We start from the raw sequence: 20,846 nt of genomic DNA on the forward strand, positions 1-20,846 counted from the left end.
CAAATAGATATCTCAAAATAGATTTAAATGTCCAATACAGATATGAAAAGATATTCAATCTGATTTGTAATCAGGAAGATAAAAATTAAGATCATAACGATATGTAACTTTCCACACACATAATTAACAAAAATTTGGAAGACTTAGCAATACTAAATATTGACAAAGATGTGGATCTGAGGGAATGCTCTCAAACTGCTAAAAAGAGTGTGAATCATTAGGAAGAAATTTTATTAAAAAATGCTTATATGCCTTATTTTAACGATGAACACATGTGCACCCTACAACTCAACCATTTCACTTATTTGCTCTCTTTAGGAGTAAAGCACCTTGAAGGAAGGGTTGGCTATATCCCTCTTACTCCCATTCTCTATTAAAACCACTTTGGTTGAATTTTTGCCTTCACTACTCTATTACACTTGTGTTTGCTAAGGTCAAAAATAACTTCCTTATTGCTTAGTCTAATGTTTGACTGTCAACCCTCCTTTTATTTGTCCTATGAACAGGTCTACTTTCCCCCCTAAATTGTTGGTCATTTCTTTTCAGCCTTCTTTGCTGCTTCTTCCTTTCTCCCCAGACTTCTTAATAATAGAATACCCCCAGGGAAATGTCCTTGCTCCTCCCTCTTCTTATCCATATTCCCACTCTTGGTGATCTTATCCAAGTTCATGACAGAAGGTTCTATCTATATATCCACAGCCACAGTAGGCCTAGATCATTCCCTTGGAATACTTAATTATATATCTACCTGAATTCTTGTGTTGCCTTCAAAGCTTATCCCTGTAACCTTCCCCATATCTGTTCCATTTGTATGGGACAAGGACCATAAGGTTATCCTTCGCTCTTCTTTGTGCTCCACTACACCCCAATCTGTCAGAAAATCATGATGCCACTCTCTTCAAAAGATACCTAGAATCCAACCACCAGTCATTAGCAGCTATCACTGTGGGCTGCATCACCATCTCTTCCCAGGGTAACAGTAACACTTCTCAATCATTTTCTCGGCTTCTAACTTTGTTCCCCTCTTCTGCTCTATTCTATCAAGTAGCAGAAGGACTTTCATAGAATGTAAGAATTATGCAACTCTCTGGTCAACACCCTATAATGACTCCCCATGTCACTTGGAGAAAAATCCAAAACCCTTAGAGTTAATTACAAAACCTTAAATCATCAAATCATTTAAGGTTATCTTTGTATCATCTCACTATGCTCTGTTTCTGTTTTCACCAGGCAACCTCCTTCCTTCAGGGTTTTCATTAGCTGCCTCTTTCTCTTGAAATTCTTTTCCTTCAGATATCTGCGTGGATAACTCCTTACCTCCTCCAAGGTTTTGCTAAAATGTAACCTTCTCCATGAGGCCTATACTGGCCTCCTTATCTAAAATTCCTCAACTCTCTTTAATTCCTGGCATTCTCAATACTCCTTACCACTGCTCTACTCTTCATTGTTTTATTTTTTTTAATTACATAGAATTTACAATTTTGTAACATATAATTTACAATTTTTGTAACACATAATTTACACCTTTTTTATGTTTGTTTTGGGTAGTCTGACTCCATCAGCTAGAATGTATGCTTCATAATGTCTTGGGTTTATCCAAGTAATTTAGTACAGAACTGAGACAGTAGGGTTCAGCAAATATATTTTGAATAAATAAATAGACTACACTATTTGGTATGTTCCCTAGAGAAACTATTATTCAGACATAATCCTGATAATAGCAAGTTTGCTTGTAAAAGCAAAACACCAGAAATCACCCAAACATGTATTGACTTTCAGGAAAGGTGCTGCCCAGAGGCGTCAGCTCTTCTGTAGGTATTTTCTCTTCTGTCTTGTGTTGCTATTCATTTCAATGACACTTCTGCCCTTTATTTTAAAGATTTCCATTTATAATCTTTAAATTAGCTGTCTGATTAAAATCTACTTAATGAAGCTTTTGGTTAAATCCAGTATGAAAGATGAATTCCTCCTCCAGTGCCTCATCAAGATTGCTCAACTGCGATCTGTCTTAACCCTACAAATACATGAGAATCTCCAGTCTCTTAAGGGTAAGTAACAATTAATGCAAACATAATCAAGTAACAGCTTTTCTTTTCTTTTTTGCCCCCAGTTAAAACTCTTATTGTCTTTTAATAGTGCCAGAAACCTAAAATTGACCTTCATTTTCACATTTATATATTTCCTGTCTTCATTGCATCTTGCCCTTTTTGCGAAAGGGGAGGGTTCCCAATGTTTGAATTTAATATTATTCATGCTATGCCTTTTCTTCCCAATTATGTAACTTTGATTGCTTGGAATAGTTATAGCACACATCTAAGGACAATAAAAAGGATATAGAATTAATATATATAATATAAAAACCTTGAAAGATAGTTAAGTATGTAAGGTAAACATATGAAACCATTAGAAGAAAATAACATTCAAACCCTTTCATTTTCAAAGTGGATATCACAATAAATGTATTTTCAGTAAATTCTTTTTGACTAAAGTTATCAAACCTAAAAAAAGGGACTGTAATATTATTTTTATCTGTATATATTGACACTGGAATTCAGATCAAACAATTCCTGAATAACTGGCTCACACAAGGAAGGCGTATGTTAGAGACAGGAAGCCCACAGATACTTAGATTTAAAAAAAGAAGTTTAAAAAGGAAGAAAAATGAGTTGAAGGTATGGGAATAAGCTTCAAGACAGTAAAGAGATTAATGTGGAAAATATAGAGTTGTTTTCTTTTTAACCTTAGATTCTACAAGCACTAAACCCATTTCTATAAACACTTTTGCATTTGTTTAAATATCTTAAAATTTGTATTAATGCATTGCTAGCTCTGACATATCGAATGTTACACTTAAATCATATGTTCCAACCCTGTCATTTTCAAAACAAGAAATGCTTCCATGATCAGGTATTGAAATGTCAATTTACAATATATAGTTTTTAGAAACAGGCTTTCATAAGAAGCTAGAATACATTAAAGATATTCAAAAATCTATGTTAACTACTGTTCCTTGTCTTTTACTTTGTGGATTTGACAGCATTTTTCAAAAAAAAAAAAAAAAAAGAACTCACCAAGAGGATTATATAAATGTGAAAAAAATAATTTGAAAAGCTCAGATACATACCTACTGAAAATAACAATACATCCTGGATAATTCTTTTGTGACATGGTTTCTTTAATCAAAGAAATCTAAGAAGAATCAAGATAAATTCTTCCAGGGTTGCCTTTAAATATAGTCTATTTTTAAAGGTAGCACTCAAACCAAAAAATTTCACTTTTGGTTAGAATACTAATTTGGAACTAAGAAAACATTAATTCCTTCTATTTTTTTTTCCTCCTCAATTCACCAAAAAAAGTATCTTGGCAAAAAACAATTTATTTCCTATGGGAGAATATAAAATTAAATATATATGTACTCCTAAAATTACACACTAAAGTGATTAAGAATTAAACAAACTAGGATACAATGTGATATTTCTGCTAATTAGAGATTTGAGGAATCCCAGGACATTTTAATATTGTGGCTGTATCTTAGCTACTGTTGGTAATTAATATTGCTATTCCATTTTTAGAAATAGCTCCATCTGTTTGTCTACAATTTAAAGACAATCTCTGTCTACATTTTAAAGACAATATCTATCATGTTTGGATTTTGGCCAGATGCTCAGGAGTAGTAAAGGAAGGCTTTTATTTTTTGTTGAATTATGTCAATTGTAAAATAAATAAATAAATAAATGAAGGGACACAATGAAAACTGCCTTCAGCTTGAAATTAAAGTTGGAATTACAAAATAGCCTTTTGGACACTGACCTTTCCACAGCCTAAAAAGATTGATGATACAATGTTTAATGGTGCTACTGCAGTACTTAATACCACATAATTCACTCTCATGGCAAAGCAAATGACTTTTAAACTATCTTAAAAATAGATGACACAGCTCAGACCACCAGATCAAGATCTTTACTGCCACCCTTGAAGAGAGAAAAACATTACTTCAAGGAAAAATACTTTCACATGGATCATATTTCGCACCTGGTTTGCTATTTTTCCATTGCATTTAGATCAATGGTAATTTAAAAAGAAGTCCAGACATAATTTATAGCTGCCCAAATATATAGCAACTCTTATTTTTATGTATTATAACACTACCAACAAATACTATTGTAATGGTTTTCTTACGATATTTTAAATATTTCACATTATTCCATTTTATATTTTCTTATGATAAATATGATACTGATTATCAATTCAAATATTTAAGTGTTAACCTCAGAATTTTATATAATAATCACTCTTACCAGTATATTTAAGGATAAAGGTACATACTCATGATTTTCACTTCTCTGACTACATGAAACAACATGGATAGTAAATAAAATATATTAAATTTTAAAATCAGAAAAGATAGTTATCTACACAAAAATTTTAAAATGACCCTCATTGAAGTTTTTAGTAAAGGGGTGTTTCAAAAAGCTCCAGTTAAAATAATCATATATGGACATGGTTAAAAATGTTTAACCAAATTAAAATTTTATATCAGATAGGAAATAATCTTTTAAAAATTGTTTAAGGCTATGTATTTACATAAATATAGAGCTAAAGACAATAAAATGAAAAACATCTATGAAATATACTGTTGTCCAAATCTACAGAATCAAAATTGGTTTGTTTATATGTGACATCAATAGACAAATTTGGTACCATCATAAAACAAAACCACACCAGATAAAATCATTCCCAAGGGTAAAATTCACGTTATTTTTTGTTAATGTCACAAAACATATTAAAGACAAAACACTGATTTAGTGGCAAGCAAAAATTATTTTTCTTCTCTATTATCAAAATTTCTTAAAATAGGAGAAAGCAAAGTTGAAGTTGTAGGTTTTTTTTAATCTAACGACATGGAATTAAGTAAACGGATCTTTAAAATAAGGGCAAAACATCAAAATGCAATGTGTTTGATATTCTTAATCTTTGAATTGATTCACCTCAAAAATTCATACATTCACTAATTGGCTTTTAACTCAATAGGTCATTATGTTCAGATTTTTAAATGTTAGTATCTAGTAAGGAAACAATATAGTATTCTGTTTTCATTTGTTTGTTAGCATTTTGGAATGCTTTGACAAACCTATGCTTACAAAACTGTATGATTGGATCTTTAAGATTGAATCAAGTAAAACTGCCATTTTTCTAGGTCAGAATAATGCCTTCTAAGTCAACCCCAATTCTATAAAACAAGCACTTAAAAACCCACAATATAGTTATTCTGAATTGTATTTTCACAGCACTTTCTTTGGAACTATTTAAAAGTTCAGTTAAATGATTGGAAGCAGCTATATTATAATTTTGTAGCCAATCTCTACATTAATGTATTAATTAAAACTATTTGTTAACAAAATATATTAATTCAATTCAACATTTCATCAATAAAATAAAAATATAATAATAGTAATAAAAAGAAACATTTATATAACCTTCAGTTTTCAAAATACTTTGGAAAAAATTACTTCATTTTATTTCTACAACAATCTTGGAAAATAGGTATCATTTTTCATTCTACTGTTATTAAGATCCCCTACGAAATTTTTTAAGTAGCTCCACCTTCTATCACCCCTTTTAATACTAATTCATATTCTCTTGGAATATGAAGACATGAATCGCCACTAAACCGCTTCCTCATCTTTGAGCAATCTCACTTTGGACCGTCCAGGCCAGCAACTTTCTCATTTTCCCCTTTTCCCAATCATCATTTATCATGCACACTGTCCTCTCTAGTTTGCAACCATGTCTTTTCATCACTGGTAATGCATTTCCAGATCTATCTCAAGATCATGCTATATAATCACATAGGCTTGAAAAATCTAGTAAAGTTCATCAAATTAATATTGAACAGTAAATAGTCTTTGAGTAAAATTTTTGGGTGTTCTCCTAATGCTAATGCGTATGAGCATAGAGACTTTGTGTAGCCTATTTCCAATTTTCCAATGGCAATTTTATAGATAGACTAAGTGAAATATTAATAGATGTAAAAATATAAACACACAGATAAGTGAGTGTTTTCCATCATCTTGATTTTGTAAAATTATAATTTAAAGCAAAGCCTTTTGGGGTATAAAATGAAGATGATAAGAATAGGAAGATCATGAGAGGATAAGCATGAGCAAAACTATTATTTCAAAAATAATATTTTTACAAAAATTAGGAGAGTTCTTAAAAGTATTAATAAACCTCAATTCCTAAAGAAAATTTACTAAGAAAAAAACATAATTTTATACAAATAATAGCATTACTGTAAGCCCTTTGAGGAGAAAAATCATGTCTGAATATGATGCATTGTCATATATAAATTTGTCAACTGATAGAATTGAAAAGTTTTGATGCACTTTTCATTATTTCAACCAGCAAACACTCAGGAAGCCACCATTAAAATCTAGATACTATATAAGATATTGAGGATACCTAAATTAAAAACAGGCAAGCCCCTACTCTTAAAAAGAAAAATTAGCAATTACAACATTGTATACCATTTGTTTTATAATTAGGAAAAACAAACTTTACAAGAAATAAGTTCTAATATATATTTTAAAAATTTATTGAGAGCTAACATACATGCTATAAAATGTACATATCTTAAGTGCACAGCTTAATTAATTTTACATATGCCCTTGTAGCATGTGTGCAACTGTAATACGTAAAAAATAGGTTAAGGGCACTCAGATCAATATACAAAATACATCTAATCCCTCAAAGGCCCCTTTGAAATGTATTACTGATAAAAGTAGAAGTTATATTTAAAAAACAAAATTCTCATTGTAAATAGCATAATGTACATAAATAATTGGCTTATATATTATAAAAATATGAGTATAGAAAGGCAATTGTGCATTTAAAAATCATAATACAAGAAGAAATTGCAACCTCTTTCATCTTACAAATAATATGATGGTGAAAGTTTTAATGTGTATTTCACCTTGAAGATTTCAATCCCCTTGAAATTGAAAATAATTAGACTTAAGTAGCACAGGAAATATACCTGTATAAACTTATACCAGTTATTGATTCCAAATAGGTATGTTTGATAACTTTAATTAATGGTTCATATTCATATATATCATAATGTAAAAATTATTATTAATAGAGTTTCTTAAGAGCCATGGTAAAAGATTTTTGTACTAGGTTAAGCAAAAGTAAAACAAAACAAAAAACTCCTTACAAGTAAGTATGCTAGTCATGTGTCAATGCCCTGGGTAAAGAATAATGTTTAATGAAATATTTGGATGGATGGACACATCATAATATAAGCTCAGAAGGCATAAAAAGAAGTTTTAATACTTTTAGCTTTCTATTATCATGTAGGAGGAGAAATGCACATAGAATATTCACCACCTTGAACAAGCTTACCAGGCCATGGAATAGATATTAATATAAACCTTGAGTAATAGTTATCTGAAAGCAGCCTGTATTCATCCTTTCTTAATAAAGGACTGAAACCTTAAGGGCTAAGTTCTACAAAAAGACTCTTCAGCAGGTAGTTTAAAAGACTTAAAATTGTATTCTTCAAAGAACCAAAAATCATACAATAAAAATGGAGACTTAGTTACAGCCTCTAAACATTAGACAAGATAGCTGTGAGAAAATAAAATGATTTGAGAAGAAACCTTTGCATATTTCTTTAGCTGGCTTTAAATTGTTACACGATAAAGTGACATGGTCCATTTGAACACAGTATTTATGAATACTGAATGAATTACTAAAATACATTCTTACTTGAAACATTCTAAATTAAGTTCCTAAAAACAAAACATATACAAACAACATAATAATTAATGTTAACTCTAGAAAAAAAAATCTGACCAATAGAATTTATGGTATTTTGGTGACTTTTTCCTCTATTGATTATTAGTTTGTAAATTGTGTGTCTTAGATTGTGCAGACACATATGGAAACAGAATCTATGCATTATATGCTGTGATTTGTGTACAAAGATGCTGCCATGTATTATCCTCAGTATTTAAATGGAATTTTACATTAATAAAATAGGTATCTTTTCATTTCTCCACATTAATTTTCTTGAGGCAAGTGTCTCATGTTTTCAGTATCACATGCTAGAGTTAAGCATATAGTATGTAACCAAAGATTAAAACACCTTTATTATTCCAAATTAGACTTTATGAACATATTCCCTTAACAAAGGTGAAAATATCTAAGAAGAAGCAAAAATAATAATAAAGTATAGATTGGCAAAGATTGCAGGATAACTATCCAACGTGTATTTTCTTCTTAGTAACAAAGCCCTAATTTTATTCCAGATGACAGTCTGCACCGAAGACTATATCTTCCAGCCTCTCTTCATACTAGGAGTTGGTAATGAATTGTAAGTAGATGTTATTAATGGTGTTTATTGGAAAACTCATTATGAGAGGGAAGATATCTGGCACATGCCCTTTTTGCCCTTCTCCCATTCCTTACTTCCTGTTCAAAATGATGATGTCAGAGTTGGAGATCTAGGATATCTTTGACCTTGAGAATGGAAGCCATAACTAAGGATGTCAGAGCAGAATATAAGAAACCTGTTTCTTCATGCTTTTGGGAATTTAGGAATGTTCACTTCTAACTTTTTTTAATGTAAGAGAATAAACTCTCCAATGTTTAAGCTCTTGAGTTAAATAGAGTTAAAATCTCTGCTACTAACATCTAAATGTTTCCCAGTTTAGATATACAGAGTAATTAGGAAATCTAAGATTCAACAATTTCATTCAAAACATTACTTAAATATAAAGATCTTATGAAAATGAAAGATAACAAAGGAAACATGATTTGTGTCAGAAACTTGGCTTCCATCATTTGATAGAAGTATTCAAAGATAACCCAATTCCCAACATTGACTTTTTCCAGAAAGGATGCTGATTAATGTACACACATCCACCCACCACCACACTCTATCATGCATTTATTTATTATTTTAAAATTATAATAAAAAGTAGAATGCTCTTGTTTAATCCAATAGAAATGTTACTGTAGTTCTACTCAAGTTTAATGACTGTATATTTAGGGTAAGTGCATATTTTATTTTTTATATTAACTTTCATTTTACACACGTAATAGAATGAAAATTTTCAGTGAATGAACTCAAATGATTTTGGAGTAATCACAGGAGACAAGTGTAAGGGTCCCAGTTCTGAGTATGACACTTAGGAGCTGGGTAACTGGTCAATTCACTGGAAATCTCTGAGTATTGAGCTTTCTTATAAAATAAAGGATTTAAATATATTATCTTTCAGGCAAGAACCAGCATTAAATATTTATGATACTCTGATGATGACTTCACATAAAAATCACTAATGAGCACTAGATAGGAAATGGCCTCCAAATACTTTTTGACTATAAATCTTAATTCTGTGAGACTTAAACTTTCTGTGTTCCATTTTCATATTTGTCAACTGAAATGATACAGCTCTAAAGTTGTGTAATTTTATAAAATTATAATTTAAAGTATTTGCCAAATTTGTTAGATGCTACATTTACTTACAAAAGTAATTTATTATATATATCAGGCACACACACCATTTAGTAGACTAAGATTGAATAAAATTCTTCTTTCTTAAACTTGGCAGTTTGTCACAATTACCTGAGACTCTTGTTAAAAATATGCATTTCTAGGCTCCTGAGGCCTCTCTCCTTGGCTTGCAGATGGCCACCTTTCACTGTGTCCTCACATGGCCTTTTCTCTGTGCATAAGCATCCTTGCGTATCTCTTCCTTTTCTTATGAGGACACTAGTCATAAGGGATTAGGGCTCCATCTTTATGACCTCACTTACCTTCCTTAATTACTTCTATAAATGCCCTGTTTCCAAATACAGTCACATTAAGGGTTAGGGATTTAACATGTAAGTTTGGGGGGATACAATTCAGTCCATAACATTTTCTTTAGAAACAATGCATTAGGAGGGGAGGGGGAAAAAAAGCAGTAGCAGATTCTCAGGTACTATACTAATATTTAATATTTTCCTTTGCAACATATGGAGAAACACTGACAATTTTTAAGCAGATTTGGACTGATGAGAAAAACCTGGAGGCAGGGTGACTGGTATGAAGCTCTGATGTCAGTGGCACAGCAAAATATAATGGGTACCTGAACTAAGGCAGTAAGGCAGTAGGGACATAAAAGGGGAGGAAAATTAGGTACTAATTAGTACTTTTAAAAATATTTTTGGTCAAACAGGTAACTTAAGGAAGTCAATTCAACACAATATTGTCAAATCTATAGATAAATTCTTAGATTCACAGAACTTTAGACCTGGAAAATGTTTCAACACAATTTTTATCCATCTCCCATGCAAAGCAGGAATCTCTTCTCCAGTATCTCCAATGGAGACTTATCTAGTCTTTACATGAACACTTGCACAGGTGGATAAAGTCCATACTGAAAAATTTCTCAAATTTTTATGTTATTTGTTGAGTCAGACTTTCATTCATTGCAATTATTTTCTTAATTACGTGATAAAATTTTTTCACATAATTTCTACTCAGTAGTTGCAATCACTTCACATCAGATCTTTTTTTCTCTTATTGTCTTCCATAATTAAATTCTCCAGGGCTCAGAAAAGAAAAGTCCTTTAATTCCTATCAGGAACATATTGATATGCTAACTTCATTCACATACTCTAGAGTGAGTTCAACTCAATATACATTTTAGTATCTTAACTTTTTTTTACACGAAGGTAGAAGATCTTCTTCCTTTTTATTGTCTTCTTACAGAAGTAGAAAGAACAATTTTTACATAGGGGAGAGGCGACATTTCAACATAGGTGCTAACATTTCCTAGCAACATTGCCTATTCTCTAGGCAGTTTTTAGCAGATCTTTAATTATAAAAATTAAAAACTAACAATGAAAAAAATTCTAACAATTTTAGTATGCACCTTAATAACTTAATGCTGTTCTAGAACACACTGCCCACAGACATACCTCCCCTGCATTAATCACAGCCACACTCATCCTCCCATGTGAATGGGTTTATGTGTGGGTGTCTATGTGTATGTAGGTGTGTAGTCCATTCTAGTTATTTAAATTAGATATGTGTTAAAGGAAAATAATTATTAGAAATACTTTGAGAAATAATGAGCAAATATCAGTCACTATTTAGTACGTATCTAATGAAATCCATGATTTGACCTAAAGCATACAATACAGTGATTCATTTTCCTGTATCAGCATACAGATATCTTGTAAAAGTAAAAACACCGAATGTTCCACAAAAGTTATTTATTTTATAAAATCTATTTACATCACACGTAGTATTGAACACATTTTCTTTTTTTTTTTTTTTTTTTTTTTCTTCTTGCTTGCTTCATTGCTCTGGCAAGGACTTCCATTACTGTGAACACATTTTCAAAGGTAATCTTTATAGCGATGAAAAATTAAACACATCCACACGTACATATACCTGTTACTTTTGCATGAGGGATAAATGAATAAAAGCTTTAATTTGAGATTATCAAAACATATCTGTTAATTTTTACAGAATTATATGACATTCCTACAGCATGTCAGAGGTTAATTTTCTTAAATTATCTTTAGTATGATAATTTACCTGCAGAGTTATTCATTTCTTAAACATAGTGCATTCATTAACTTTATGTGCAATGACACTAGCAGCTTTAAAAAATGAATTCCATTTTTTTGTTGTGAACATTAATCATTTTCTAGGCCTGGATATAAGAAATGAATAGTGTATAGGTTGACAGTTCTGACAGAGCAGGCCATGTGTTAAGGCCAGTGATTAATCTGACAATTAAACTAAATCCCTTTGCTGGTCCAAGATTTTAATATTAAAAAAGATGCAAGTTACAGGAAAGAATGAAAGTTAGCCAGAACCTTGCTAGGTTACCCAGGTATTTCACTACAAGCTGTTTGCCAGCTAACTTTGGGCTGCAGAAACACCAGTTTCATGACAATCTCCTGAGCCCAAAGGTTTGTGTCCCTTTGAAAGAATAACAGGAAAAAAGAGGTATTTTTGGTGTGTTTTAAAAATTTGTATTTTTAGTTTGCTATATCAGCAATTCTGCTCTAGGCATAGACTTGCTTTGAGAAGGTCTATGCATAGAATTTACTATCTCCTTTAGATATGATTGCTCTGAGGCTCAGGTTACTCGGAAACGTGGTTTTTCTGAGTCATGGGAATTTTTTTTGGTTTGTTTTGTTTTTGCCAACTGTTTTGGTTCTAAGGTAATGGTAGTCAAAATGCAAGTCTATGAATCTCTTGCAAAATACGTGGCCAAAGGTGCTTATTAAAAACATAGATTCCCTGAACTCTAACCCAGAGTACTAAGTCAAAAAGAACCACTGCTCTAGGAATTCCTAAGCATTCTGTGTAATTTGAAGAAGAGATTACAAGCAATTCTGACTCTAATGGTAATGCAGAGTTTACTAAAATGTGAAAAATAATGGGATAGTACTGATCTTGGCAGGATTTAGAAAGAGTATTCTTGGTAGCCTTACAGGAAACGTTAAGTCTTCCCAAGCTCTGTCTCCACACAAATTATAATGAAAATAAAACAATTATTTTTTACCTCTAACTAGTGGACAGATTAGGAAAGTGAGTCACTTGGTAATTTCAGATAGCACACTGTGACAAAACCAAATAAGACTAGAGTACTTAGAAAAATTCTGGAAGAAATGAGAAAACCCTGAGAAATGATTCGTTCTTTCATTGCTATTTAATGTGTGAGATAATTTCACTGTCAATGAATATTATAAATAATAAATATCTCAGTAACATTCTTTATCAATGATATCACAGTTTTCTATAAATAATGTATGCCCAATAACGGACTAAGGAAAGGTACACTGCTGAGTTTCTCTAAAGTCTTCAACATATCTTACAAGGTACTCTATGATCTAGAACCTGCCAGTCTTTTCTCCCAGGGCCATATGTTGCCGGTATTGTGTGGAGTCTCAGTCATTTTGTTTCCTTGGCCTGCTCTCCCTCCAAAGCCTATCCCATTCCTCACCCTCATCCCCACCTTTCCTGCCTAACTCTTGCCTATCATTCAGTCCGAGCTTAAAAAAGGCCTTATACAATTTCTTTCACCTTCTGCCTTGACTAGGCTGGGTCCAGGTCACTTTTATGTCCTGCTGGCCCTTGTATTTCCTCTGTATAACACTAATACAGTTAAAATTAATTAGTTATATTCATTATTTGTAATATATCTCTCCTATGCAAACCTAGTTATCTGCGGCACTTAAAAGTATATATGGCATGCAGCAGGACTTAAATCTATGTTTTTTAGATGTATGCCTGTGCAACTACATGTGCAAATAAGACAGGATGATTTGTTTAGCATCAGTTGAGGAGCATATATGTCTTAAAAATACTAAAAAGGTCTAAATTATACTTTCAATTTTATCCTTAAAAATTAGATTTTTTTTTCATTCCCAAATGATTGATAAATGTATAATAGTGTCATTGTGGCCTCTTTCAAATAGACAGATCAAACAAAAATTAAAGTAATTAAGGTCTTTAACATTTTAATTTGACTTTATAGAATGGATAAAAATCATGATGTTAATTATTCTCTTATTTTATATAATATTATTTGATAATATATTACATATTCTTTCATATTCGTGATATATTCAATTTTAGGTATAAATTGTGGACTTTAAAACAAAGTAGAAGGGTTCTCATAGTATATTTTACATTTAATTAGCAAGTGTCTCCAAATGCTTAAATCTCACCAAATGTATATGCTAGTTTATAAAGCTAATTATTTTTGTTACCTTTTTGTGATAATATTTCTGATACAATTACTATATTATGAGCACAGGGTTCATAAATAAAGTACTGTACAGTGAAAAGATATAACTGGGCTTGTTAAATGATTTACAAATCTTGGTACTTTGGAGAACTATAACCTAACCTGTTAAAACAGATTTGATGTTTCAAAAGATATTTCTTCTGTTTTCCTTTCAACTGACCCTAGCATGTCATTTCAAAGGAAATTAAAATGTAATTAAATAGTTCACAGTTCTATATCCATTGCATTGATGCTTAGCATACTTCAGAAACATACAGGAGTGGATTCATAATATGACAGATTATACTGGCAGGATTTTCATTTAATTATCATAGATTTTTATCACATAGAATGGATATTTAACAAGTAAACGCAACACAAGTGAATAAAAATGAAGGAATATTCTGCTAGCAGATCATATATATTTCCTTTGTGCTGACTAACGAGTAGGTGATTCTTCTGGCATGACTTGACAGAGCATGTAAATTAACCAACAATATGAAGCCTCAGAGACTAAAGCAATCAGAAACTGCAGAGGATGGTGAAGTTCAGGGAATATAGCATCACCTTTCAATAAGGTAAGAATTGATGCATACACATCAGTGAAACTGTGCTGTTCACCATAAAACAGGTCCCACAACAGAGACAGTAATATGGGTTTTTGCACACTGTGCTATAATTTAAACTCTTTACTTTTATCTTCCAGGCAAAACGTGGGAAAACAAAGTTCAGTTTGCTCCATATTGCAGGTAATCTTTGAAAGAACACTGGGTCCCAAATTTACAGGGAACATGAGCTATGATAATTATTCAGAGTGCTTCAGTGTTGTGTTTAGTAAAATGGGATTAATGTCTACAACACAGAGTCATTGATAGGAAAAAATCAGAATGTTGTTTCACCACAGAAGAGGCATTAGCTGGTAGCTTAGTTCAGTGATGTGACTTTGTGATTTGTTCCTGAAAGCCCAATTTAGAATCTGCTTCTTCAACCCTACCAAGCCATTTTAATAATCTACTAAAAAATCTTTTCATGTTTAAAATAAGGGGATTCTATTTTCTAAAATTGATCAATACAGATGAAAATTCCAAGTTAGTTCCATAAAAGTTATGATCAATAGATGAATTATGTGGACAAACAACAGATTTCTTTTTTTCTTTCTCTCTTTCTCTCTCTCTTTCTCTTTCTCCTTCCTTCCTTCCTTCCTCCCTCTCTCTCTCCTCTCTCTCTTTTTCTTTTACACAGAGTCTCACTCTGTTGCCTGGGCTACAGTGCCGTGGCATCAGCCTAGTTCACAGCAACCTCAAACTCCTGGGCTCAAGCAACTTGAGTAGCTGGGACTCCAGGTGCATGCCACCACTCATGGCTAATTTTTTCTGTTTTTAGTAGAGACAGGGTCTCGCTCTTGCTCAGGCTGGTCTCAAACTCTTGACCTCAAGTGATCCTCCTGCCTCAGCCTACCAAAGTGCTAGGATTACAGGCGTGAGCCACCGTGCCCGACCAATATATTTTATTTCCTAAAACTACATGTTTTCACTCCAACAAAAGGGGATGAAATGCAGAAAATAATTACTGATTACCCACTATATACTCTATATTAGTCAATGTAGGGGTGGATAAAAAGAAGAAAACATAGAACTACTTTATACTCACACTACTTTACTCCCAAACTACATAGGGAGTTATATGTTAACAAGAATTTTAAGTACAAGATATAGTGTGGGGACATAAGAAAGTCATAGAATGATCCACTGGCATAGAGAAAAGAGAGTAATTATACCTACGGTGATGAGGGAAGGATAGTACTTCTTGTGATTCCAGCAATTGTAATCTTTTGGGAAAAGGTTTCTCAAAATGGGCTCCACAAAACTAGTTGTCTGAGATTAACAAGTGCTTAAAAAAGAAAGTGTTTCATAGTGCTACATTTGGGAATACTGGGTTAAAGCAAATTATATTTTGTTTCTCTAGGACTGCTCAGAAGTGTGTTAACTTCAATAGTTAACACACCTTTGGTATCTCCAAGGAAGGAACATAGTCCATAATATTTCATAATTTTCTTGCCAACAGATTGCAGTTCTCATGGGCTACCTGGCAGAAGTACTGTTCTAAGAAACATACTCTTAAAATAATATGTGACATAAAGTAAAGAACAGAGATTCTTATGAACATGGAAAAATGGCTATTGAGCTTGTAATGAACTGAGAAAAATCAGATCATGATAAATTCTCACAGTTATTACTAAGCTGAAAAATAATTTCCAATGCTATGCTAAGGAACTTGCACAATATTCTTCAGTAAAGGGGAAGGCATGAAAATTTTTTTTTTTGTAGAAGGGAATGAAGTGTTCAGAACCTTGGTTAAGAACAATCATGTAACATTAAGGTGACAGATAAAACTACCAGCACTGATTGAATGGCAACTTTGGAAGCTAAAAGATATTTTTTTTTCAAAGGTAGAAGAATGATTATAAACTTGATGTGCTCTAGGAAAATTTGCAATGCAAAACACATATGCACACATAAACACAGATGTAACCATAGCAAACCAGAAGTAGTCTGTGTATCAATTAAAAAAAAAAATCCAAAAACTCATCTCAGTGACTTCCTTGAAAATATTTTTTGTTGAAAAAAGAAAACTATTTAATTTCATGGCCTTGATAAAGACGTTCTTTTCAACCACTATTTTTATTAGTATTTCTCATTATGTCTTATTAAAGATAAAAATATTTAACTTATAAAGTTTTGTAAAGTATACAAATAATAATTTGATGATAATTAGAAGAATAAAAAATAAACATGACTAATACTTATATGCTAATTATGGACCAGGTGCTATTTTAAGTGGTTTTTATATAGAAATTATTTTGTCTTCAACAAAACTTCATGAGTAGGTACTATTATTACTTCAGTTTGATGTATTATCAAATTAAAGCTGGGGTCTAGTCTCTTGTTTAAAGCCACCATTGTCTGGCTATAGGCTAAGATGTTATAACAAAGAGACACAAAAACAGTGGTTTAAATTAGAAAGACATTTCTCTCTCGGGTGGCAGCCCAGAGTTACAGGCAGGTTAGAAGGGCAGCTTTGTTTCACAAGATCAGCAGGGACCCAGATACTTTATTTCTAGTGGTTCTGTCATCCTTAAGGTATTGCCTAAATTTATAGGATGGCTGAAGCTCTCATCCCACTATTAGGTCCACATTCAAGTCCCCTGGAAGGGTATAAGAGCAGCAGAGGGTATGGAGTGAGATCCAGGACATGCCTACATTACTTCCTCTCATACCCCATTGGCCATAACTTAGTCACATGATTTTGCCTAGCTCCAAGGGTAGCTGAATTGTCAAAAGTCAGTAAGAGGGAATGAATAATGGGGACAATTAGTAATCAGATTTAAACAGTCCTAGTAAATCACCTGGAGTCCCATCTACTAATGAACAGATCTGAGATATAAATCCAGTTCTATCTTATTTACCTCCTAGCTTATATTCTATACCTAAAATCTGTGAAATAGGGATTTCTAGCCCCACTAATAAATATGTACTTATGATTACAGATATTAAATTATTTCTCCAGGGTCAGCAACTACTCAGAAACATTGCAAAATATGAAACCGTGTCTTTGGTACACAATAGTGTTTTTCATCACACTGAATACAGTTTTCTATGATGAGCAATGCATTCCTATTTTAAATTATGTATTCAGATTTTTAGAAAATCTTATGTTGTACAAATATATCATTCCATTCAGTTTATTTATTGGTAACAGTCCTTATCTTCAATGAAAATGTCATCGTATCTATGAGAGTTTGACTATCAGGTCTTCAAAAAGAATACTCTTTTGTGACTTTTTCTGGGAGAAAACTTGACTAATGTTATTTTTAACTTATAGTAGCTTATCCAGGAAAATATGCCTCTATAAGTCAGAAGATTACTTGTATTGACAGTTGGCTATGAAACCTATTTCCTAGAACTCACCAGTCAAATGTTGCTCAAGCTTTCAGTAAGAGAGAATCAGTATGCAAATCAGATAACTTAAATATAATAAGTCTTTCTCTTTCTAGGTCAGTATCTACAGAAGTGAATATCAAAATAAAAGCTCTCTCCTGAGTTCTACTAAATTTAAATCTCAGCAGAGGCAAAGATCAAACAGAGAGGGCCAAGATCAAATTGAGTATAAAGTAATCTTGCATATCCCTTGAGCTTCCACTACAAGTGATGCTAGCAGTCAGGGGATGCCTCTCTGTGCTGGGAGCTGAGGTGGATAAAGTGAGGGCACCACAAGTCTTTAGTGCTCTCTATCTGAATCCTTTCATAACTACTAAAATGCACTTTAAAAATTTCAGGTACATTAGTAGTGCCGTAGGGAGTTGAAATCTCTTTTCATACCATTTTTGCAGTCATTTGGCTGTATCACAGGTCACTGTTTCTTGTATGCTACAGTAAACCTCTACCTAAAAGTGTCAGTCTGGCTGTGAGAAGCTATCAACTATCTGCATGGTCGACAGGACTCAAAAAAAAAAAAAAAATTTGTCTCACATGCCAGACAAGCTCTCTGCTTCATTAAATTGTAGCAACAGTCCTTCTTAGAGATCGATGACAACTTCCAAATGCATTTTGTTTATCCTTACCCATAAAATATATTCATAACAATGCATGTAATGAGCACAGACATTGATTTTTAATGAAAAATAATGCTCAAATTTGTCCAAATAATTTGTTTTTATGTTTCTGACCTTCCTCTGAAATTAGTCCCCCGTGTTCTATAACATTCTTAGTACAGACTCTTAAATCTCTAAAGAAAGGCAGATGTCATACTGATGATTTACACTCTTTCTTTTTATCTGATTCTTATATAAACTTGATATTATAAAAATTAACATAAAATAGAGAGTACGAGCAGGTGTTTTTCCTCAGAAGATTTTATATATTTCCCAATTGTGGAAACATTATTATTAGGCCTGAAAAATAACATCATATTTTTCTATTTAGCTTGTAGCTTTCTGAGCTCCACATTTTTTTAAGTGTTATAGAGAGATAAGGGGTTATTGTGACAGTAACTATACACACACAAGCAACATATATTATAAAAAAAAGAATAGGTTTGATATACTTATTATAATGATCCCAGGAAATTTCTAGCCTCCTAGACTTTAGCACTAAGACCGTTAAATCTGATCCTTATGTCTTGGTTTCTATTACACGGTACTATGTGAAATTCTTATTCAAATGTTCACTTACTCAACAGATATTTCCAGTCAACAACATGTCAGGTATTGTACTGGCACTGAGAACGTAATCATGGGCAAAGATGACATGGACCGACTCATGTCTTTTAGAGCCTAGTAAGGGAGATGAATATTAATGAAATACTTATACAGGCATAAAATTACAAATTGTGTTAAGTTCTATAAAGGAAAAGCGTAGAAGACATTACTGACAGAGTGGAATAATTTAATCTGTGACTAGGGAGGGCTCTTGTGAGGAAGTGCATGAGGCTCCAAAGTCTGGGAGAACAATGTGTGGGAGGGAGTAGAGCTGCAGCAAACTATTAATGCAAGTGGAAGGAGAATGAGAGAGGACTGGGCCCTCTGAAGTATGGAGAATGGACTGTCCACACCCTCAAAAGACCAAATTCTAAATTCTTGAGATTGAGCTTCAGTTATTTAAATAGAAAGTCTCCTAATTTATACTTCTTTGTACTGTTCTGGGATGCTTCCCAAGCATTTTGTACTAGAACTACTTAAAAGCCTCTGATTTTTTTTCTTTTTTTTTTTTTTTTTTGACTAGACAAATAGTCAAATATATTTTCTAGCCTCCCTACAACTAGGCAAGGACCTTGAACTAAATTTTGGCCAATGCTGTGGTGCTGAAGTGGCATATGCAAATTCCAGAAAGTCTTTAAAGGAAAGGCTAGATTACAAACATAATAGCTAAAGCACAAATGCCCATCTTGGACCATCAGGTAGATGCCATGGGTTCAGGATATAGATGGAACAAGATCTAAGAGGCCTGGTCCCTGATGAGTCCACCCTACCGTGCTGGACATCCTGCCTTTAATCTTTTCTTCTTCTTCTTTTTTATTTTTTAAATAAGAAAGTAATTTTTCTCTAGCTCTTACATTCCATTCTCCACCCAGCAACCAAAATAATCCTTTTAAAATCTAAATGAGATTATATTGTTTTGTTTAGAATCCAAAATATTTTCTAATCTCACTCAGTATAATACAAAGTCTTCATGCCCTTCAAGGCCCTTTGTCATTTGGCCTCATCTACTAACTCTCTTCCCTCTTTCCTTGTGTTGCAATGCTACTGGCCCCCTTTCTAGACCTTAAAAAAGATCAAACATGCTTTTGTCTCAGGGTCTTTGCATTTTTTGTTTTTTCTCTTGAAATACTATTACCTCAAATAAACCTATGGCTAACTCTCTCACTTAATTTACATCCTTGCTAATTTATTTAATAAAAAAAATCATAATTTTTTTTGTATTTTAATGTATTCTATGACCATCTAAATAAATTGTACCACACATATTACTCTTCTTTGTTAAATTTCCTGCTTTGTGTTATTTTTTTGTAGTACTCACCCACTGAAATATATAATATATACAGTGCATGCAGTCATCTCTCAGTATGCACAGGGGATTGGTTCCAGACCCCCCACCCCATCCGCAGATGCTCAAGTCACTTATACCTGTATAAATGGCATAGTATTTGCATATAACCTACACACATCTTCTCGCATACTTTAAATCATCTCTAGATTACTTATAATACCTAAAAAATGTGTTATAAATACTATGTAAATATTAATACCTATACTTTACTTTTTATTATTGTATTGATATTTTTAATGCTTTTTAAAAAATATACATATGTTTAATTCAGGATATCATGAGGGTACAAACATTTTCGTTACATGAAATGCATTTGCCTCACCCTAGGGCTACAAGTGTGTCCTGCCACACAGTGTGCCCTGTTTCCATTAGCTGTGGATTTACCACCCTCAAAACCCTCCATCCCCCAGCCCTTCTACCTGACCGGCACCCAGTGAGT

At 32.5% G+C, this 20,846-nt stretch overlaps 1 protein-coding gene across 2 annotated transcripts in view; it reads right to left on the bottom strand.

The window, feature by feature from the left end:
• Positions 1–20,846, bottom strand: part of GRID2 (glutamate ionotropic receptor delta type subunit 2) — a 1,124,557-nt gene that overhangs the window by 748,318 nt on the left and 355,393 nt on the right. The window lies entirely within an intron of this gene.

The sequence above is a fragment of the Eulemur rufifrons genome, chromosome 13, assembly GCF_041146395.1.
Source record: "Eulemur rufifrons isolate Redbay chromosome 13, OSU_ERuf_1, whole genome shotgun sequence".
NCBI lineage: Eukaryota > Metazoa > Chordata > Mammalia > Primates > Lemuridae > Eulemur > Eulemur rufifrons.